This window comes from Prosopis cineraria, unplaced genomic scaffold (assembly GCF_029017545.1).
Source record: "Prosopis cineraria cultivar Desert tree isolate PC_DT_omini unplaced genomic scaffold, ASM2901754v1 PC10, whole genome shotgun sequence".
In the NCBI taxonomy this organism is placed as follows: Eukaryota; Viridiplantae; Streptophyta; class Magnoliopsida; order Fabales; family Fabaceae; genus Prosopis; species Prosopis cineraria.
Genome location: NW_026555341.1, coordinates 33705790 through 33718064, shown reverse-complemented (window position 1 = coordinate 33718064; position 12275 = coordinate 33705790).

Below are 12275 nucleotides of genomic sequence, written 5' to 3'. Positions count from 1 at the left end.
CTAGGGTATATGGTTGTACCTAGTGCCCATTTTTCCCTTTTTTGATGAATGAATCAGCTTTCTTTCTCTTTCGCTCATATCAAAGGTATTAGAGCCTGGCTCTCTGGCCATGTCGCCGTCGGAGACTCGATCTTCTGATCGTCTTGGTGACTTGGAGCATCGTCTTGAGCTCCAGAATGCCATAATAGAGACGACCAATACTTGCTTGGATCAGACCGCTTATGATGTCAGTGAACTCAAGCAGGCCACAGCTCACATGGAGGCTTGTATGCAAGCCATTGATGTAACATCCCAATTTAAATTTTAATAGTTAATTTTGGTTAATAGAAATTTTGAAAAATATTTAGAGATAAGAAAATTAGTATAAAATAATTATTAATCTAACTTAGGATATAATTCTAAATTAATTTTTTTAAAAAAAATTATTATTAATTAATTAATTAAAAATATTATTAAATTATTATTATTATAAAAAACAGAGAAAAGGTATGAATAAAAAAAAAGGGAAGAAGAAGAAGAAGAGCGAATTTTGCTTTCGGCGCCGCGTGCTGCAATCATTACGTATATATAATAATAATAAAAAAAGGAGAGAAAGGAAAGAAGAAATAATAAAAAAATGTGGGACCCACTGAATTTTTATAAAAACTCACCCGTTTCCTTTCATTTCTTCAATTCTTTTCTTGTGCACGAGCTGAGGCGAAGAGAAGCGAGTCGCCGGTGCAAAATATCTAAATTTTTAAGGTAAGAGTTTTTAATAGGATATTTAGGGTGTGATTTTAAGCTTTTCAAGACTAAGTAAGTATTCTAAAAATTTTTCTTGGCCATCCTTCTTCTTTAGTTTCTGAGTTTGTAGTGGTAAAAAATTTAAGATCTGGAAGAGGGATGAATTTATGTTGAATAAATATGATTTTTGAGGTTGTCAGTAGTATAATAAATGTTCTAGAGTATAAATTTGTTGATGATCTTTGAATTTGTGGCTTATGGATCAAATTCTAAACTAGATCTGAAAATATGTTGTTGATTTATTGAGGTTTAGATGATTATTTGGGATGAGAAATGAATTATTATGGTTATAGGATTATGATTCTAAGCTAGAGACTCAATTTTTAATTTTGGGTATTTTAGGTACGAATTTATGAAATAAAAAGAAAATTTTGATAATAGAAATTAGTTTAGAAGTTGATTTTTAGATTATTAATGTTTATTGATAATTAAAAGAGGAGTTAAAAAATTTTACTTAATAGTATTAACTCTAGATTTGTATTAAGATTGAGATTAGGAATTATGTTATATTTTTAATTCTATTATTAGAATTATTTTATTAGTTTCAAAAATTGAAACTAATATTTATAAATGATATGTTATTTGTATTGTATTACTGGTGAAGATTGTGGTGAGAGAGAAATTTTAAGAAAAATTTATTAAAAAAGCCAAAAGGTAACCATGCTTTTAATTTGTGATTAGTATTACTTCATGTTAATTGGGTGATTATTGAGAAAATTATGAATTTGTTTGATTATTGTGGGAGGTGTTGGGAGACTTGCTATTGTTGTTGTATTTATGTGTCACGTGATACGCCCCTATTGGAGCTCAATAGGTGGCTTGTAAGGGCTCGAGCTAATTTACCTTTGGCCGGGTAATTTAGCACCGAGTGAGGGCTACGGCTCGAGGTTAATGGAGGGATATAAGGATGGTTGTTTGTGTGTATTGTAATATTTCTTATATTTGTTGGAATTATATTATTTTTAATTCTCACTTAGTAAGCACACACTTAACTGTTTGTATACACTATCATAAATTGGCTTTGGTTACTGGGACTTTTGAGTGTCATTATGTAGTTAACAATTTTTAGGCGAAGAGCCACGAGTGACACGTGGAGGAGTTTCAAAAGCTTAGTGGTATAGATCCACTGTCTCTTTTGGATATTTAATTTATGATTTATAATGTGTTATATTGCCAATATTAGGGCTTTTTGTTTATTGTCAATTATATAAATATATAAATGTAATCATGCCTTTCAAACTATTTCTATTTTTGGTACAATTTGAATGACTGTAATTTTAATATTTGGTTTACTTTGGATTGATTAAAATGGCATGATTATAAGGTCAAATAACTGGCTTGTGTTGAAAATTGACTAAATTGCTTATTTTACTTGTTGGGAGTATAAGGATGGACAAATGTGATTTAGTTTACTTGTTGAGAGTATAAGGATGGACAAATGTGATTTAGCCTAATGGCATGTGGGAGGTAAAAATTTATCTGAAATGTTATAGTGTGTGAGTTGAAGCCAATTATAAAATATTTTATATTGAAATTATTGATATAAAAATATGTTGGGTGGCTGTAATCTAACTATGGTTGAGTTAAATTATTTAAAAAAAAATTTTGGTGTGTTACAATTGATACTAAATTATCTCTGCTCAATGCTAATAATGGGAAACGACCTGCATCTAGTAGTCATGGAAACAATAGGCAGGAAGGTGAATCTCCATTTAATACACGTATACCTCAATTCGGGTCTTACTGTGAGCAGCTTCATTCCTCTTCCTCTTACTCTGTTCCTACTAAGCACAATCGGGTAGAGTTCCTGAAGTTCGATGGTTCTAATTTTTGAGGCTAGGCATATCGTTGCCGACAATTCTTTAAGGTCGATGGTACTCCTCCAGATCACCGAATTCGTTTGTTGAGCATACATTTAGAGGGTCATGCTTTGCGATGGCATCAAAACCTTCATGAGACACCGTTCCTTTTCTGATGTTGCTTGGGAGGATTATCTCCGTCAAATGGAAATTAAATTTGTAGATGAGAAAGAGGAAAATCCTACCATTGCCATTAAAAAACTTCACCAAGACGGGTCTGCGGCTGAATATGAGAGAAAGTTTGACGAGTTCCTTTCTGAAGTAGATATTCCGAATGATGTTGCTATGAACTTGTTTATTGGTGGCCTTAGGACTGATATTCAGAAATCAGTCATCAACTTCACCCCATCTACGTTGGCTAGTGCTATGCAAATGGCTCGAATATAGGAAGCCACCATTGCAACTGTTCACGAGAATGCACCAGTGTCTACGCCTCAGAGTTTTTGACGCATCTCTCCTTCTTTTTCTCATGTCAACGAGTATACGACTGGCATGGCTAAGCTCATTTCTATAGCAAGCCCAAAACAGAGCCCACTTACAACGCAACCCACCCCTGTTTCCAGCCTCACTTCGTCTGGGTCTTCTAAACCCATGTGCCATCTTATGAAGAAAGATATGGAAGATCGGCGGTGGAAGGGGCTTTGCTACTGGTGTGCCAAAAATACACCACAAATCATAAGTGCAAAGATTCTCAAGTGTTTGCATTAATAGTAGACGATGCTGAGGACATTTTTGAAGATGCTCTAGATGATGAAATATCAGCTGGCCAGACAGGTACAGTGAATGCCATTGAAGGACGGGTAGGTACCTCTACTTTGAAACTTCTGGGTCATATTAAGAAACAGCAAGTGATCATTCTAATTGATACTGGTAGTACCCATAATGTGATTAATGCTTCAGTAGCAAAAACATTGAAGTTAAAACTTCATGAGCGATCTAGTGTTCAAATTGCTGTAGCTGATAATAGGCGAGTTTGGGTCACTAAGCAGTGTCAAGCGCTTGAATGGGAAATGGGTGATGCTATGTTCATTGCTGATTTTTTTGTTATGAAAATTGGTGGATATGACATGATCTTGGGTGCCCAATGGTTGAAGACCTTGGGTCGTTTCAGCATGGATATGAATTTAAAAATATTTGAGTTTAATGCCCAGGGGCGTCCATTTGTGTTACGAGGATTAAGCGGTGCAAAGTAATCTATACCTGAAGAATTAGTGGCTATTCGAGACTTAGTGGTTGCCAACTCTATCTTTTTGATTCATACACCTGGTCAATTGCAAGTGGGATTGGACTCTAATTCTCCTCTTCCTACAGATAAACAACATGATTTGAAATTATTGTTGGATTCTTTTGCTGAGCCAAAATTATTACCTCCTTCTAGGACTTTTGATCATGCTATTCCTCTTCAAGTTGAAAAGCCAATTAGCTGTAAACCTTATTGTTATGGTCCTATACAGAAGACTGAAATTGAAAAATAAATTCAACAAATGCTTGATAATGGTATTATTAGGGAGAGTTCTAGCTCTTTTGTAGCCCCTGTGGTCCTAATCCAAAAGAAAGATAGTACATGACGTTTTTGCGTTGACTATCGAAAATTAAATGAAGCTACTGTGAAGAACAAATTTCCCATTCCTGTCATTGAAGAGCTTTCAGAGGAATTGACTGGAACTCAGTATTTTTCTAAGCTTGATTTAAGGGCTGGCTACCATCAGATTCGCATGAAGGAACATGACATTGCTAAAACAATATTTAGAACACATGAGGGGTTATATGAATTTATGGTGATGCCTTTTGGCCTTACTAATGCCATTACAACTTTTCAAGGGCTAATGAACTCTATTTTCAACCCTTTTTGCAGAAATTTATCTTGGTATTTTTTGATGACATTTTGGTCTATAGTAAGGATTGGGTAACTCATTTATATCATTTAGAGCAGACACTTTCTCTTCTGCAGCAGCACCAATTATTCGCTAAGGGTTCAAAATGTATCTTTGCTGCCACTCAAATTGACTATTTGGGTCATATCATTTCTGCCCAAGGTGTCCAAGCTGACCCCGGTAAATTAGAGGCTATCGCTTCTTGGCCACTACTTACCTCACTTCGTGACTTGAGGGGTTTTCTTGGCCTTACAGGTTATTATAGGCGATTTATTAGAATTATGGGTCTATTAGTAGACCATTAACTGATTTATTAAAAAAAGCTGAGAAGTTTACTTGGTCTCCCAAAGCTACTACAGCTTTTCATACTCTCAAGCAAGCCATGTCTTCTCCCCCAGTACTTGCTCTCCTAATTTTTCTGACATTTTTGTTATTGAGACTGACACTTCTGGTTATGGATTGGGGGCCATTCTTTCTCAAAATGGGCATCCTTTGGCTTTTGCTAGCAAAGCTCTTACTACTGCTAAGAAACCTTTATCGGCTTATAAGTGTGAGCTTATGGCTATCATTTTTGCAGTCAAACAGTGGCATTCTTATCTCTGGGGATGCAAATTTATCATCAAGACTAACCATTTGCCCCTGAAGCATTTGTTAGATCAACGGGACTTAAGCCCAGACCAATTTAAATGGCTGCACAAATTGTGGGGACTTCATTTTGAGATTATTTACAGAAAGGGGAGTGAGAATGTTGCTACAGATGCTTTGTCTAGGCGTTCTGATGGATCATGTTCGGCCCTTTCCACTCCAATTTCTCCCCTTTATAAGCGCGTATGGGATTCCTGGCTCACTGATGATAGCTTACAACAATTAATTCGAGATCTAGAGTAGGATCCTATATCCCATTCCAAATATACTTGGCAACATCACTTGCTCAAACGTAAGGGTAAATTGGTGGTGGGAGCTGACCATGGCTTATGCAATGATTTACTCACTTATTTCCATACAGATAGCATTGGAAGGCATGCGGATATGCATCCCACTTTCAAACATATTGCTTCTTTTTTTTTCTATTGGAAGGGATTTGAAAGAGATGTTCGCAATTTTGTGCGTGTTTGCACCACTTGCCAACGTTTTAAACCTGAATTAGTGGCATCTCCAGGACTTCTTCAACCCCGTCCCATCCCTGAACAGGTTTGGTTTGATTTATCCATAGATTTTATAAGTAGTCTTCCCAAGTCTTTTCTAAGACTACTATTCTCGTTGTAGTAGACCGATTATCTAAAGCTGCTCATTTTATGGCCCTTAAACATCCTTTTTCTGCAGTGGATGTAGCTCATGTTTTCATGGATAATGTAGTTAAACTACATGGTTTTCCTAAATCTATAGTAATTAACAGAGACCCTATTTTTTGTGGCAAATTCTGGAAGGAACTCTTCTGCTTGTATGGTGTCAAGCTTCAATATTATCAGCTTACCATCCACAAACGGATGGCCAAACAGAAGTTCTTAATCGCTATCTGGAATGTTATCTTCGTTACATGACCGGTGATTTTCCTAAATAGTGGGTTAAGTGGTTATCCTTGGCTGAATTATGGTATAACACTACTCACCATTCCTCTATTAGAATGTCACCTTTTGAGGCTGTTTATGGCATATCACCTCCTGTTCATTTGCCTTATATGGCAGGAGATTCATCCAATGACTTAGTTGATCGAACTTGTTTGTCACGTGAACTCGTTCTGCAAATATTAAAGCAGCACTTGTTGAAAGCACAACATAGAATGGTGTAGCAAGCCAATAAGCACAGGTCTGAACGTAGCTTTGCTGTTGGTGACATGGTTTATCTAAAACTTCATCCATTTAGAAAGAATTTACTTAATAATTCTTCTCTTCACAAACTTGCCGCTCGCTATTTTGGACCCTTTAAGGTCGTTAAACGTATTGGCACAGTTTCTTATGAATTGGAATTGCCTTCTAATACTCGAGTGCATCCGGTATTTCATGTCTCACTCCTTAAGCAATAAGCTGGTCCTTCAGTAATTGTCAACCCTTCCCTTCCTCCTGTTGATGATCAAGGCCAGTTCTGCTTAAGCCTGAAGCTATTTTAGGAAGGAAGATCATTAATTGTCACCATCTTCCGGTTACTCAAGTTCTAGTTCATTAGAAGTTTTTTGCACCGGAAGATGCTACTTGGGAAGATCTCTCTGTTATATAGTGACAGTTTCCCCACTTTATTACTGCTACACCTCCAGCTACAACTAACCTTGTGGACAAGGATGTTTTTTAAAGGGAGAGTATTGATACATGCTATATTATTGTCAAGGGATTTATTATAATTCACTTTAGCTAAAGGCTGAGTGTTACCTTTAGAGTTAGTTAAAAGAGAGAGAATAACCTTAGTGACATGTTATGGGCTAGGGTATATGGTTGTACCTGGTGCCATTTTTCCCTTTTTGTGAATGAATCAGCTTTCTTTCTCTCTTCGCTCATATCAGTTATTCATGTGGAACCGCTTGCTCTGACTATCACAGGTTGCTTGTAGATTGTGATTATAGTGAGCCTAAATTAGATTTCCTAACATTAATCATTGATTTTTCAGAATTATAACATCATAAACCTTCTTGATTGACCAAAATGAGACACTTAGAAGCCTCTAAGTGTGGTGCACCATTAGACTCAATGGACACTAATGAATCTAGGTCAAGTAAATTTAGAAATTAATACTATGTTCAGCCTTATTCTACACAACATCAAGGTAAATCATAAATTCCAGAATTGAAATAGCGTAAAAATCTAAATTCAACATTCATATTCTCATCAAATCTGAATTAGAATCACAAAATCTTCAACCACAACAGAGGTCCAGAATTTGAATTCCTCAATTAATCAAGACAAGAACATGAAATCAAGAAAATAAACAACAATTACAAATCCGAAAATCTCATAATATTAAGCCATCTTTCAATCTGAATTAGAATCACAAAATCTTTCAACCCACAACAGAGGTCCAGATTTGATTTCCTAATTAATCAAGACAAGAACTGAATAAGAAAATAAACAACAATTACAAATCCAAAATCTCATAATATTAAAGCAGCCATCTTTCTTGGAGCTCTAAGATGACAGCCTCTCATGCTCTTCCTCTTTATTTGGATCAAACCTTGAGAAGCCTCCATGAATGTATGAAGATGAAGATCAGATCTAGAATTAGTGTGTGCTGATGAAATTATGGAATTGAAGGAATGGATGAGGACGTGAATAATGGACAAGAAAATAAGAAAATGGCGTGAATCTCGAAGGAAGAGGAAGAACAGTCTGGACTTGAGGCAATGATAGTGAACATGGGGTATGGATGAAGAAGATGAGAGAAATGGATCTGGAAAATGGAGGGAAAATGGACGAAATTGAGAGAATTATGGCTGAAGAGAGAAGTGTGAAATGTGTAGAATGAGGCTCTAATTTGAAAATATGGCTTTTGCATGTGTGAATAATGTAATGGGTGATAATTCTAAAGTGGTCCAGATCTGAATGTGGCTAATTATGAGCTGGAAAATTTAAAGTGTCAAAAGTGTGACTTCATTAAGCTTCAGCCAGCTACCACGTGAATTCTGCATTGGATCAGATATGAAATCACGCATAAATGCTCTTTGTTAATCCTCATGATGTGTCCACCCAATGCTTCTTTGAATCAGCATTGAATCACGCACCAATGCTTCCTTGTTTTCCCTTAATGATGTCAGCTATTACTCTCTTGTGGATCAAATTTAATTCATGCACATCATGCTTTTCCTTGCCTAATCATTCATTTAACTCCTTTAATTAAATCTGAAAATAGGTGCCAATTCCACCCCCTCAGTTCTGGAGTGTTAAATGCCAATAAGCTTTTTCTTGCTCTTGAATTCTCTAATGAAGTTGACTTAGTCTTTGCTCTTTGATTCCAATTTGCTCCTTGAAGAATCTGAAAATAAAAAGATACAAAACTAAATAAATTCTAAAAAAGAAATTAAAAAGGTCAGAAAAAGAAATTATTCCAAAATCTCAATTTAAGATGTTAAAAGTGTCAAAACAATCATCAAATAGTATTATTAGGGTTCATAGAGTCAATATAGAAAAGATAGCTCAAAATCAATAATTAAACCTTAATATGCACAATTTGATGCCAAAAACCAGTGTTTAGTATGTAAAATATGAGTAGGTCATTGATTAATTGGTTTATGGAATGTATCAGCTCGGTTAACTTGAATTTAGTGGCTTTTGGTAGAAATTTGGAAAGGTACAAATGGTAGGGACATCAGACAGGGAGATCCTCTGTCTCCCTATCTGTTTATTTTTTGCAATGATGTCTTATCAGCGATATTTAGATGAATGTGGAAATGGTAAGTTGAGGGTTATCAAGTTGGCTCAGAGTTGCCTTATGTTGCCCCATTGTTTTTTTTTATTGATGATGCACTTTCTTTGTGAGTGCAAAAAAGAAGAATTGTAGGGTATTGAAGCAAATCTGGAAGAATATTGCAATGCCTCGGGCCAAGCTATAAATTTTGATGAGTCTTTGTGTTTTTTCTCTGGTAATGCTGAGAATGAGGTTAAGCGGAATGTGTTTGCGGTTTTGGGGATAATGCTTCAGATAACCCAAGGATGTATCTTAGTATGCTAATGGTTTGGGGTCGGTCCTCTTGCATTTGTTTTAAAGCAAGATGATTTCAAAGTTGCAGGGGTGGAAACAACAGACTTTTAATTTGCTGGGGAAATTTGGTTTAAATCTGTTTTCAATACGATTCCAATTTTCCTCTGACTTGTTTTAAATTTTCTAAGAAAGTGTTGTTCTAAGCTTGACAATATAGTCTCAAAGTCTTGGCGGGGGCGAGAGGACATGAGGGAAAGGATATTGGAAGGCATAAAAGTCTTTTTGTATGTCTAAAGATGAAGTTGGTATGGGGTTTGAGACTTTAAGACCTTCAATAAGGCTCTACTTGCAAAAATGGCATGGAGGCCTACTTCAGAATGATGATGATCTGTGGTGTGGCATTTTGAAAGGTGCGTATTTTTATAGTGTGATTTTTACATGCTAAAAAAGGTAGCCAAGGCCTCTTAGGGTTGGTCAAGTATCTTAGAGGGTAGAAGTTTAATTGAGGAGGATGTTTGTTAGAGGATTGGGTCAAGGACAAGTGTTAGTTTTATGGATCAGTGGATTCTATCTGCACCTAGTAGATGTCTTGAGAAGAGAAGCTTAACAAATGAGATGAAGAGATTAAAGTGCAAGAGATTATTTCTGATGTGAAAAATGGGATTTTTCCAGAGTTGAGAATTGCTTGAGTTTGTCTGATATAGAATTAATTTCTAGTATCAGAATCCCTGTTGTGAGTACTGAAGATAAGTAAGTGTGGTTTGAAAAATAAAGATGGCATTTACTCTGTGAGAAGAGGTTATAAGATGGCAATGGATTTGGCTTTTTAGGGAGGGGAAAAAAGATTCGGGTGGCTCTTATAAAGCTTCAAAAGGGCTATGGAAGAATATATAGAAGATAAAGCTTCCTCCAAAGGTTCTTCATTTGTGTAGAGAGGCTGCAAGTGGTGTGTTGGCTACTGGAGAAGCATTATTCAAGAGAAAGTGTGCATGGATCCTTTGCGTCCTATCTATCCTTCACATGTTGAGTCTGTTGAACATGTGCTATTTTCTGTCCCTGGGTTAGACATGTTGGTTTGCATCTCCTCTAGCATTGAAGGTTGATCTGGTTGGTATGAGTCGTTTTGGTAGGTGGTTAGATGAGTTTTTGTTTTGCAAGTTTAGAGGAGATGAGTTTGAAGAATTGGCTGTTTTTGTTGCAATCTGTTGGGTGATATGGAAAGCTAGGTGTGCTTTTATTTTGAAGATGTTGATATTAAGCCTGATTTTATGTCTGATTAAGGCTTTAGGGTTAGTTGAGGAGTTTTGGGGTGGTTTATGTAAAAGGATGAATTGCGTGGGCCTGCTGCTGTCACTGAAAGGCATCTGTGTGAGAGAAACTTGAGATGGGGGTGATTAGATGATAAGATTAATATAGATGGCTCTTTCATATTGATAGTAGGAGATGGGTAGGGATTCTGAAGGAAATTTTTTGGGAGTTGTGGGGCTGTGGTACTGGGTGGTTTTAATTGGAGAAAAGCTAAAGGAGTTTATTTGCAACCGTAAGGTGCCTAATAAAACTTAAAGGAAAGTTTTATCGCACTTCTATCAGACCGGCAATGTTATATAGTAGTGAATGCTGGGCTCTAACGGGATAGCAAGAGCATAAAGTTAGAGTAGCAGAGATGAGAATGCTACGATGGATATGCGCGATACACGCAAAGAAAAAAATTTGAAATGAGCACGTATGCAAAAAAGTGAGGGGTGGCACCTATTGAGGAAAAAATAGTAGGAAAATCGGTTGAGATGGTTGGGCAGTATAAAGAAGACCAAGGGAGGGGCACCGTAAGTAAGAAGATGGTAATTTTGAGTCTGATTAAGAGAGGTAGAGGAAAGCCTAAGAGAATACTCTTGGAAGTTGTTGAACGCGATCTCTTAATTAATAATATTCTAAAAAGCTTGATAAATGATAGAGTACAATGGCGTCTTGCAATCCATGTAGCCGACCCCACCTAGTAGGATAAAGGTCTTGTTGTTGTTGTGTTGTTGTTGTTGTGGGGCTGTTGGTGCAAGCTGAGTCAGCTTTATGACTGAGTGTTTGGCATTGGTGAGGCTCTTGAGATGAAGGATATTTTTAGTGATGGAAATGTTATCATTGAGACTGATTGTCAAGAATTATATAGGAGGGTCAAGAATCTTGATGCTGCTGGTTGTGAGTGGGCATGTCATGATCTGTTGTAAAAGTGTTTTGCTATGAGTAGATCTGATGCAAGTTGGTCTTTGTCTTTTGTCTCGCGTAAAGGCAATGATGCTGCTAATCATATGGCAGCTCGTTATGGGAGGTATGGTACTGCAAGGATGGCTTTGTAAGCCACCATCCTCCTTGAATTTGGTTCTGCAGAAGGATCTTTGTAGCAGAAACACTGATGCTGTGAAGAAAAAGGGTATTGGTTAACATTTGTTTCTGTTTTGTGATGTTTTTGTTTGTTGTTGTTTTTGTTTTTTTTTTTATTGTGTATTCGTTTTGTTTTTTCTTTTAGTTTGTATGTTAGATTTACTGCTTCCTTTTTGCTTTCCTGATTAGTGTGTGTAATTGATTTTTGCTGATATTAATAAAATTGGTCTGTTTTCGTTCAAAAAAAAAAATTATAGTTCTTTTTTAACTTATGTGTGTGCTGTGTGTGTAACATCATTCTATAGGATACTTCCTTTTTTAAGCTTCTCTCTCTTTTAGTCTAAAAAGTTCTTTCTATTTTATTTTATTTTTGACGCGAATAACATGTTTTTATCATTGTCATTAATAATAAGTTTAGCTTTAACAAGTTTCTCCATTTATATTTGTAATACTCAATATTCCCCGTCTCATTTTACAAAATATTTTTAAGGTGATTTGGGTTCTCAAATATAAGATGTTTTTAAAAAAATAAAATTTCATTAACAATGTTTATCTCAATACTACTTTCATTATGTTACTTCTTAAATATATTTTCCTCATCTCTCTTATTAATGAAAAATATTTTTAAAAATTTAAAGAAAAACTAAGATTATATTGTATTGTATTTAACAAATTTCTTTTATACGTGTAATTTTGTCAAAAATATTTTATAATTAAATTAAGATAGAGAAAATATTAATTTACTTTTAGTTCTTTAATGTCC